The 10,712-nt window shown below is 42.2% G+C and overlaps 1 protein-coding gene across 3 annotated transcripts in view; it reads right to left on the bottom strand.

Moving 5' to 3' along the window:
- The window catches only part of LOC133541572 (septin-9-like), a 259,974-nt gene that overhangs the window by 117,517 nt on the left and 131,745 nt on the right, over positions 1-10,712 (bottom strand). The gene's annotated exons all lie outside the window — the stretch shown is intronic.

A 10,712-nucleotide genomic window follows, 5' to 3' on the forward strand; every position in this document is an offset into this window, starting at 1 on the left:
ACAGGCGAACGGGCTGATTGGGAACAGGTGGGTGCCATGATTGGGTATAAAAGCAGCTTCAATGAAATGCTCGGTCATTCACAAACAAGGATGGGGCGAGGGTCATCACTTTGTCAACAAATGCGTGAGCAAATTGTCAAACAGTTTAAGAACAATAATTCTCAACCAGCTATTGCAAGGAATGTAGGGATTTCACCATCTACGGTCCGTAAAATCATCAAAAGGTTCACAGAATCTGGAGAAATCACTGCACGTAAGCGATGATATTACAGACCTTCCATCCCTCAGGCGGTACGGCATCAAAAAGCGACATCAGTGTGTAAAGGATATCACCACATTGGCTCAGGAACACTTCCGAAAACCCCTGTCAGTAACTACAGTTTGTCGCGACATCTGTAAGTGCAAGTTAAAACTATTCTATGCAAAGTGAAAGCCATTTTATCAACAACACCCAGACACGCCGCAGGCTTCGCTGGGCCCGAGCTCATCTAAGATGGTTTTAAGCAAAGTGGAAAAATGTTCTGTGGTCTGACATTTCAAATTATTTTTGGAAACTGTGGAAGTTGTGTCATCCGGAACAAAGACGTAAAAAGAACCAAATCTAAATCTGTGATGGTATGGCGGTCTATTAGTGCCCAAGGTATGGATAACTTACACATCTGTGAAGGCACCATTAATCCTGAAATACAGAAAACCACTGTCAGTAACTACAGATTGTCCCTAAGTGCAAGTTAAAACTCTACTATGCAAAGCCAAAGCCATTCATCAACAACACCCAGGGCCCGAGCTCATCTAAGATAGACTGATGCAAAGTGGAAAAGTGTTCTGTGGTCTGTCGAGTCCACATTTCCAATTGTTTTTTGGGAAATAGTGGATGTCATGTCCTCCGGACCGGAGAGGAAAAGAACTCTCCGGATTGTTCCAGGTGCAAAGTTCAAAAGCCAGCATCTGTGATGGTATGGAGGTGTATTAGTGCCCAAGGCATGGGTAACTTACACATCTGTGAAGGCACCGTTAATGCTGAAAGGTACATACAGGTTTTGGAGCAACATATGTTGTCATCCAAGCAACGTTATCATGGACGCCCCTGCTTATTTCACACTTAACTACATGCATGTCTACTTTATCCCTAAAGTAGACATGCATGTATTTAGGTGTGACCATGCCTGTGATATAATGACATGTTTGCTCTGTGATGACTGACAGCTATTACACTGAAAGCCGGGTCAGTGTGTGATCAAACACAGCTGGAAAGCGACGCTGTGTGCTTTGCATCGTGTGTGTGAGTGCAAGAACGAGGACGAGGAGAGGAGGGTCACCAAACACTGAAAACAATAATACAAACCCCGTTTCCATATGATTTGGGAAATTGTGTTAAATGTAAATATAAACGGAACACAATGATTTGCAAATCATTTTCAACCCATATTCAATTGAATGCACTACAAAGACAACATATTTGATGTTCAAACTCATAAACTTTATTATTTTTGGGGGGAAAATAATGATTAACTTCGATTTTCATGGCTGCAACACGTGCCAAAGTAGTTGGGAAAGGGCATGTTCACCACTGTGTTACATCACCTTTTCTTTCAACAACACTCAATAAACGTTTGGAAACTGAGGAAACTAATTGTTGAAGCTTTGAAAGTGGAATTCCTTCCCGTTCTTGTTTTATGTAGAGCTTCAGTCGTTCAACAGTCCGGGGTCTCCGCTGTAGTGTTTTACGCTTCATAATGCGCCACACATTTTCCATGGGAGACAGGTCTGGACTGCAGGCGGGCCAGGAAAGTACCCGCACTCTTTTTTTTACGAAACCACGCTGTTGTAACACTTGTCTTGCTGAAATAAGCAGGGGCGTCCTTGATAACGTTGGTAGGATGACAACATATGTTGCTCCAAAACCTGTATGTACCTTTCAGCATTAATGGTGCCTTCACAGATGTGTAAGTTACCCATGCCTTGGGCACTAATGCACCCCCATACCCTCACAGATGCTGGCTTTTCAACTTTGCGCCTATAACAATCCGAATGTTCTTGAGGACACCACGTCCTCTGTTTCCAAATATAATTTGAAATGTGGACTCGTCAGACCAGAGAACACCTTTCCACTTTGCATCAGTCCATCTTAGGTAAGGTCGGGCCCAGCCGAGCCGGCGGCGTTTCAGGATGTTGTTGATAAATGGGTTTGGCTTTGCATAGTCGAGTTTTAACCAGCACTTACAGATGTAGCGACCAACTGTAGTTACTGACAGTGTTTTTATGAAGTGTTCCCTGAGCCTATGTGGTGACATCCTTTACACACTGATGTCGGTTTTTTTGATGCTGTACCGCCTGAGGGATCGAAGGTCCGTAATATCATCGCCTACGTGCAGTGATTTCTCCAGATTCTCTGAACTTTTTGATGATTTTACGGACTGTAGATGGTAAAATCCCTAAATTCCTTGCAATAGCTCGTTGAGAAATGTTGTTCTAAAACTGTTTGACAATTTGCTCACAAATTGGTGACCCTCGCCCCATCCTTGTTTGTGAATTACTCAGCCAATCATGGCACCCACCTGTTCCCAATTAGCCTGCACACCTGTGGGATGTTCCAAATAAGTGTTTGATGAGCATTCCTCAACTTTATCAGTATTTATTGCCACCTTTCCCAACGTCTTTGTCACGTGTTGCTGGCATCAAGTTCTAAAGTTAATGATTATTTGCAAAAAAAAATATGTTTATGAGTTTGAACATCAAATATGTTGTCTTTGTAGCATATTCAACTGAACAAACCGGATGGATTATTTTCCTATTTGTTCTGTAGGACACCACGTCCTCTGTTTCCAAATATAATTTGAAATGTGGACTCGTCAGACCACAGAACACCTTTCCACTTTGCATCAGTCCATCTTAGGTGAGCTCTGGCCCAGCCTAGCCGGCGGCGTTCCTGGGTGTTGTTGATAAATGGGTTTGGCTTTGCATAATAGAGCTTTAACTTGCACTTACAGATGTAGCCCAGATTTCGATCTGACAAAGGTCTTAACTCATTCTCTTTCTATGCCACATCAATGTGGAATGCACTCCCAACAGGTATAAAAGTAAGTGCATCTCTATATTCCTTCAAAACCGCTCTAAAACAACACCTCCAGGCAACTTCAACACTTTACTAATACCCTCCTCCATTCACATCCCATGTCCCCGGATTATAAACAACTCAAATGTACTTCTAATGTATATACTTGTTCTTATGCTATGTGAACTCACTGGCTGTACATATCCTACTAAATAAGACCTACACTGTTTCAATGTCCACATTTCTCTGTTGATGCAATTGTTGATGACTGAAGTTCTGATATCAACCAAAGCTCCTCATCCCACCCCCCGGATTGTAAATAATGTAAATAATTCAATGTACATACTATGATGATTAACTTGTGTGATGACTGTATTATGTTGATAGTATATATTTGTACCATGAATTGATTAACGTGGACCCCGACTTAAACAAGTTGAAAAACTTATTCGGGTGTTACCATTTAGTGGTCAATTGTACGGAATATGTACTGTACTGTGCAATCTACTAATAAAAGTATCAACCAATCAATCAAAGCGACCACCTGTAGTTACTGACAGTGGTTTTACGAAGTGTTCCTGAGCCCATGTGGTGATATCCTTTACACACCGATGTCGTTTTTTTTAATGCAGAACAGCCTGAGAGTTTGCAATATCATCGCTTACGTGCAGTGATTTCGCCAGATTCTCTGAACTTTTTGATGATCTTACGGACCGTAGATGGTAAAATCCCTAAATTCCTGGCAATCGCTCGTTGAGAAATGTTGTTCTGAAACTGTTCGACAATTTGCTTGTAGTGCATTCCACTGAATATGGGTTAAAAAGGATTTGCAAATCATCGTATTCTGTTTATATTTACATCGAACACAAACAACTCAAATGTACTTCTAATGTATATACTTGTTCTTATGCTATGTGAACTCACTGGCTGTACATATCCTACTAAATAAGACCTACACTGTTTCAATGTCCACATTTCTCTGTTGATGCAATTGTTGATAACTGAAGTTCTGATATCAACCAAAGCTCCTCATCCCACCCCCCGGATTGTAAATAATGTAAATAATTCAATGTACATACTATGATGATTAACTTGTGTGATGACTGTATTATGTTGATAGTATATATTTGTACCAGGAATTGATTAACGTGGACCCCGACTTAAACAAGTTGAAAAACGTATTCGGGTGTTACCATTTAGTGGTCAATTGTACGGAATATGTACTGTACTGTGCAATCTACTAATAAAAGTATCAACCAATCAATCAAAGCGACCACCTGTAGTTACTGACAGTGGTTTTACGAAGTGTTCCTGAGCCCATGTGGTGATATCCTTTACACACTGATGTCGGTTTTTTTAATGCAGAACAGCCTGAGGGTTTGCAATATCATCGCTTACGTGCAGTGATTGCGCCAGATTCTCTGAGCTTTTTGATGATCTTACGGACCGTAGATGGTAAAATCCCTAAATCCCTGGCAATCGCTCGTTGAAAAATGTTGTTCTGAAACTGTTCGACAATTTGCTTGTAGTGCATTCCACTGAATATGGGTTAAAAAGGACTTGCAAAGCATCGTATTCCGTTTATATTTACATCGAACACAATTTCCCAACTCATATGGAAACGGGGTTTGTATGATCTCAACAGATCAGCTAAACCCAGTCTTTGTGGGCTTCTCTTGACATTGTTAGTGTGACGGCGCGGTGTGCTCCAGCAGCCCGGAGGTATCCTGTAAACGTGCCAGCAGACGGCACCAAATAGGGAGGTCGCCGCAGCCGAGCGCGATGTTTATCCACTAACACGTTGCACGTGCAACAGAGACCTAAATGGGGATTGAGATGCCGCAGCGTCACATGATGTGTGGGCGGGAGACAGTTCTCGGTGGTCACATGGGTGAGGAGATCGACAGTAGTTTGGGTAATGTTGAAAGGGAGCTTAATGGAATGTTTTAGTAATTAGCATAATAAAAGCATGCAACAAATTGAATCATCAAATTATCCATCCATTTTCTACAGCAGGGTGCCTGAATAAATAGTTTTATTAGATTGAGTTGATATACTATACTAGTTTACTACATTAAATAAAGATACAAATGTGGTTTGTCATAAGAATAAAAAATATATATATATATATACTTTTATTTTCAAAATTATTTCTTTTAAATTATTTTACTGATCAGTAGGAAACGTAGTAGAAAAAACTGCATTTAGTGCACTTTGCACTGAATTTAGTTAGTGCAAAAGTTAGTGCAATTACTTTAGTGGACAATATTAGATGCAATGTGTTGCGATGCAAGTGTGTGACGCTATTGTTAATTTTTTTTAATGTTTTTATTTGTATTTTTATAAATGGCTGTGATGATAATGTACATGAGGCATTTCTAATCACTGCTGTGTTGGAATTCTCATTATAATTGATACTGTTGTTGATATTATTCATTTTTGTTTGACTACTTTTGGATTGTTTTGTGGCATGTTTGTGTGTTCTCTCCATTGCTCTGCTGAATGTTGCTGGAACTGTATTATTATTATTATTGTATTATTTTGTTGGACTGATTAATTAAATTAAATTTTAAAAAATTATAATAAAAACTATATATATTTGCATAAAATATACACACACACATATACGTATATATATATATATATTTATATATATATATATAAATATATATATATATATATATATATATACATATACATATATTTTTTTTTTATTTAAGGAAAATAACATGATGATTTTATTGTAAATGGGTTGTATTTGTATGCTTTTCTACCTTCAAGGTACTCAAAGCGCTTTGACACTACTTCCACATTTACACACACTTTCACACACACGTTCACACACACACACACACACATTCACACACTGATGGAGGGAGCTGCCATGCAAGGCGCTAACCAGGGCACATCAGGAGCAAGGGTGAAATGTCTTGCTCAAGGACACAACGTCCGTGACAAGGTTGGTACCAGGTGGGGATTGAACCAGGGACCCTCGGGTTGCTGGCACGGCCACACTTCCACCGCGCCACGTAAATATGTTTTTAAATATTTCTAATTACAATTTAGCATTTTTTATCCATTTATTCATGTTAAATATTTAGCAAATTAAATGACAAAAAAATAACATAATATGAAAGAAATATATAAAAACAAAAAAAACGTAATTAATTAAAACATTAATTAAAGGGAAACTTGTTCAAAGTCATATTTCTTTGACCATAAAATATAACAGTAACACACTGACTAGCTTGTTATCATTATTAGTTTGATTAAGTACAAAACCTGAAACCAGTGCCAACCTATTCTCTTTGTTCCGGAGGACACGACGTCCACAGTTTCCAAAAACAATTTGAATTGTGGACAAATCAGACCCCAGAACCCTTTTCCACTTTGCATCAGACCATCTTAGATGAGCACGGGCCCAGCGAAGCTGGCGGCGTTTCTGGGTGTTGTTGATAAGTGGCTTTCGATTTGCGTAGTGGAAATTTAACTTGAACTTACAGATGTAGCGAAGAACTGTAGTTACTGACAGTGGTTTTCTGAAATGCTCCTGAGCCCGTGTGGCGATATCCTTTACACACTGATGTCGCTTTTTGATGCAGTACCGCTTATGGCATCGAAGGTCAGCCTTGTTGCTTACGTGCAGTAATTTCTCCAGATGCTCTGCACCTTTTGATGATATTACAGATATCTCAAAATTCTTTGCAATAGCTGGTTGATAAATGTTGCTCTTAAACAATTCGCTCACGTATTTGTTCACAAAGTGGTGACCCTCACCCCGTCCTAGTTGGTGAATGACTGAGCATTTCATGGAAGCTGCTTTTATACCCCATCCTGGCACCCACCTGTTCCTAATCATCCTGTTCACCTGTGGGATGTTCCAAATAAGTGTTTGATGAGCATTCCTCAACTTTCTCAGTCTTTCTTGCCACTCGTGCCAGCTTTTTTTAAACATGTTGCCGACATCAAATTCCAAATGATCTAATATTTGCAAAAAGTGACAACATTTCCCAGTTGGAACATTAAATATTGTGTCTTTGCAGTCTATTTAATTAAATATAACTTGAAAAAGATTTGTCATATCTTGTGATCATGTTTTGTTTAGTTTTGTTCTGTTTTGCTTAAGATACGATTGTTTCCTGTTTTAGCACTTCCTTGTTTGCTTTGTTACCATGCCAACCAATTAGTTTCACCTGTCATGTCACGCGCTTGATTCGTTTTGACCCACGCACCTGTTCAATCACCTGTATTATTTAAACCGAAAGTTGCCAGGAAGTCAGCCTGGCGACTTTACCTCTGTTCACTTCATGCCATGCTACCTCCGATACTGTCCATAGTTTTGCTTCTTGCCACGCCACGTAAGTTTTTTTTTTTTTTTTATGTCACAGTTATCGAGTTGTGTTTCATGTTCATAGTTTCTGCCTTTGTGCAAGTTTTTGTTTTATTAGCCAAGTTTTTGTAGTTCCGCCTTGTGCGCGCCTTTTGTTCCTTTTTTTTTTATAGTAACAAATAAGCATGTCCCTACCTAAACGCCTTACCCGCGCCAACTTTCCTTTGTCTTCCGGGAAAACAAACCCCAAAGTCCACCTTTTGACAGGATTAGCAAATCCTTGTATTCTGTTTTTATTTATCAATCAATCAATCAATCAATGTTTACTTATATAGCCCTAAATCACTTGTGTCTCAAAGGGCTGCACAAACCACTACGACATCCTCGGTAGGCCCACATAAGGGCAAGGAAAACTCACACCCAGTGGGACATCGGTGACAATGATGACTATGAGAACTTTGGAGAGGAGGAAAGCAATGGATGTCGAGCGGGTCTAACATGATACTGTGAAAGTTCAATCCATAATGGATCCAACACAGTCGCGAGAGTCCAGTCCAAAGCGGATTCAACACAGGAGCGAGAGTCCCGTTCACAGCGGAGCCAGCAGGAAACCATCCCAAGCGGAGGCGGATCAGCAGCGCAGAGATGTCCCCAGCCGATACACAGGCGAGCAGTACATGGCCACCGGATCGGACCGGACCCCCTCCACAAGGGAGAGTGGGACATACCATTTACACAACGTGCCATCTTTACTGGTTTTGGGTTTTGTTTTAGTGAATAAAAATGAGGTGCTCAAAAGCAGTAAGAGGGCGGGATGTAATGCTTAAAACCCACTGGAAAGTTAGCGTCCTCTGGTTATCCACGTCAAGGTTGCAAACAACACCTTTATATGGAAAAGAATCAACTCTAATGTTTTGTTACTATTGGTCGATTGACTCTGAGGTTGTCAATTTTTTTTTGCAGGTTTCACTCATCCAGTCTAACATGGGGGGATGGGGGGGGGGGGGGTGGAAGGGGACAGCACAGCGTCCCTTTCAAAGCCACACAAAGACTTGGTGTGTGTTCGCTACTGAGAAGTGAACTCTGCTGCTTTCCCCGCGTCAACCTTACGATTGGCGTCATCGACAGGAAACTTGTGTGTCTTAGCTGGCCAGTGTAAGACACTGATAAGGACAGAGCTTCCATCACGGGACAAAACCTTCTAGGTAATATATCAGTGAAGTTGGCACGTTGTGTAAATGGTAAATAAAAACAGATTATATCCATCCATCCATCCATCCATCATCTTCCGCTTATCCGAGGTCGGGTCGCGGGGGCAGCAGCCTAAGCAGGGAAGCCCAGACTTCCCTATCTCCAGCCACTTCGTCCAGCTCTTCCCGGGGGATCCCGAGGCGTTCCCAGGCCAGCCGGGAGACATAGTCTTCCCAACGTGTCCTGGGTCTTCCCCGTGGCCTCCTACCAGCTGGACGTGCCCTAAACACCTCCCTAGGGAGGCGTTCGGGTGGCATCCTGACCAGATGCCCGAACCACTTCATCTGGCTCCTCTCGATGTGAAGGAGCAGCGGTTTTACTTTGAGTTCCTCCCGGATGGCAGAGCTTCTCACACTATCTCTAAGGGAGGAAACTCATTTGGGCCGCTTGTACCCGTGATCTTATCCTTTCGGTCATGACCCAAAGCTCATGACCATAGGTGAGGATGGGAACGTAGATCGACCGGTAAATTGAGAGCTTTGCCTTCCGGCTCAGCTCCTTCTTCACCACAACGGATCGGTACAACGTCCGCATTACTGAAGACGCCGCACCGATCCGCCTGTCGATCTCACGATCCACTCTTCCCTCACTCGTGAACAAGACTCCTAGGTACTTGAACTCCTCCACTTGGGGCAGGGTCTCCTCCCCAACCCGGAGATGGCACTCCACCCTTTTCCGGGCGAGAACCATGGACTCGGATTTGGAGGTGCTGATTCTCATTCCGGTCGCTTCACACTCGGCTGCGAACCGATCCAGTGAGAGCTGAAGATCCCGGTCAGATGAAGCCATCAGGACCACATCATCTGCAAAAAGCAGAGACCTAATCCTGCGGTCACCAAACCGGAACCCCTCAACGCCTTGACTGCGCCTAGAAATTCTGTCCATAAAAGTTATGAACAGAATCGGTGACAAAGGGCAGCCTTGGCGGAGTCCAACCCTCACTGGAAATGTGTTCGACTTACTGCCGGCAATGCGGACCAAGTTCTGGCACTGACCGTACAGGGAGCGGACTGCCACAATAAGACAGTCCGGTACCCCATACTCTCTGAGCACTCCCCACAGGACTTCCCGAGGGACACGGTCGAATGCCTTCTCCAAGTCCACAAAGCACATGTAGACTGGTTGGGCAAACTCCCACGCACCCTCAAGAACAGATTATAAGGATTTGCAAATCCTTTTCCACTTATATTCAATTGAATAGACTGCAAAGACAAGATACTAAACGTTCCATCTGGAAAACTTTGTTATGTTTTTGCAAATATTAGCTCATTTGGAATTTGATGCCTGCGACAGGTTTCAAAAAAGCTGGCACAAGTGGCAAAAAATACTGAGAAAGTTGAGGCATGCTCATCAAACACTTATTTTGAACATCCCACAGGTGAACGGGCTAATTGGGAACAGGTGGGTGCCATGATTGGGTATGAAAGCATCCATTTTCTACCGCTTATTCCCTTTCGGGGTTGCGGGGGGCGCTGGCGCCTATCTCAGCTACAATCGGGCGGAAGGCGGGGTACACCCTGGACAAGTCGCCACCTCATCGCAGGGCCAACACAGATAGACAGACAACATTCACACACTAGGGCCAATTTAGTGTTGCCAGTCAACCTATCCCCAGGTGAAATGCTCAGTCGTTCACAAACAAGGATGGGCCGAGGGTCGCCACTTTGTGAACAAATGTGTGAGCAAATTGTTTGAGAGCAAAATTCCTCAATGAGCTACTCCAAGGAATTTAGGGATTTCACCATCTACTGTCCGTAATATCATCAAAAGGTTCGGAGAGTCTGGAGAAATGACTGCACGTAAGCGATGATATTACGGACCTCCCATCCCTCAGGCGGTACTGCGTCAAAAAGTGACATCCGTGTGTAAAGGATAACACCACATGGGCTCAGGAACACTTCAGAAAACCACTGTCAGTAACTACAATTTGTTGCTACATCTTTAACTGCAAGTTGAAACTCTACAATGCAAAGACAAAGTGAAGTGAAGTGAATTATATTTATATAGCGCTTTTCTCTAGTGACTCAAAGCGCTTTACATAGTGAAACCCAATATCTAAGTTACATTTAAACCAGT

This window comes from Nerophis ophidion, linkage group LG23 (assembly GCF_033978795.1).
Source record: "Nerophis ophidion isolate RoL-2023_Sa linkage group LG23, RoL_Noph_v1.0, whole genome shotgun sequence".
NCBI classification, from domain to species: Eukaryota; Metazoa; Chordata; class Actinopteri; order Syngnathiformes; family Syngnathidae; genus Nerophis; species Nerophis ophidion.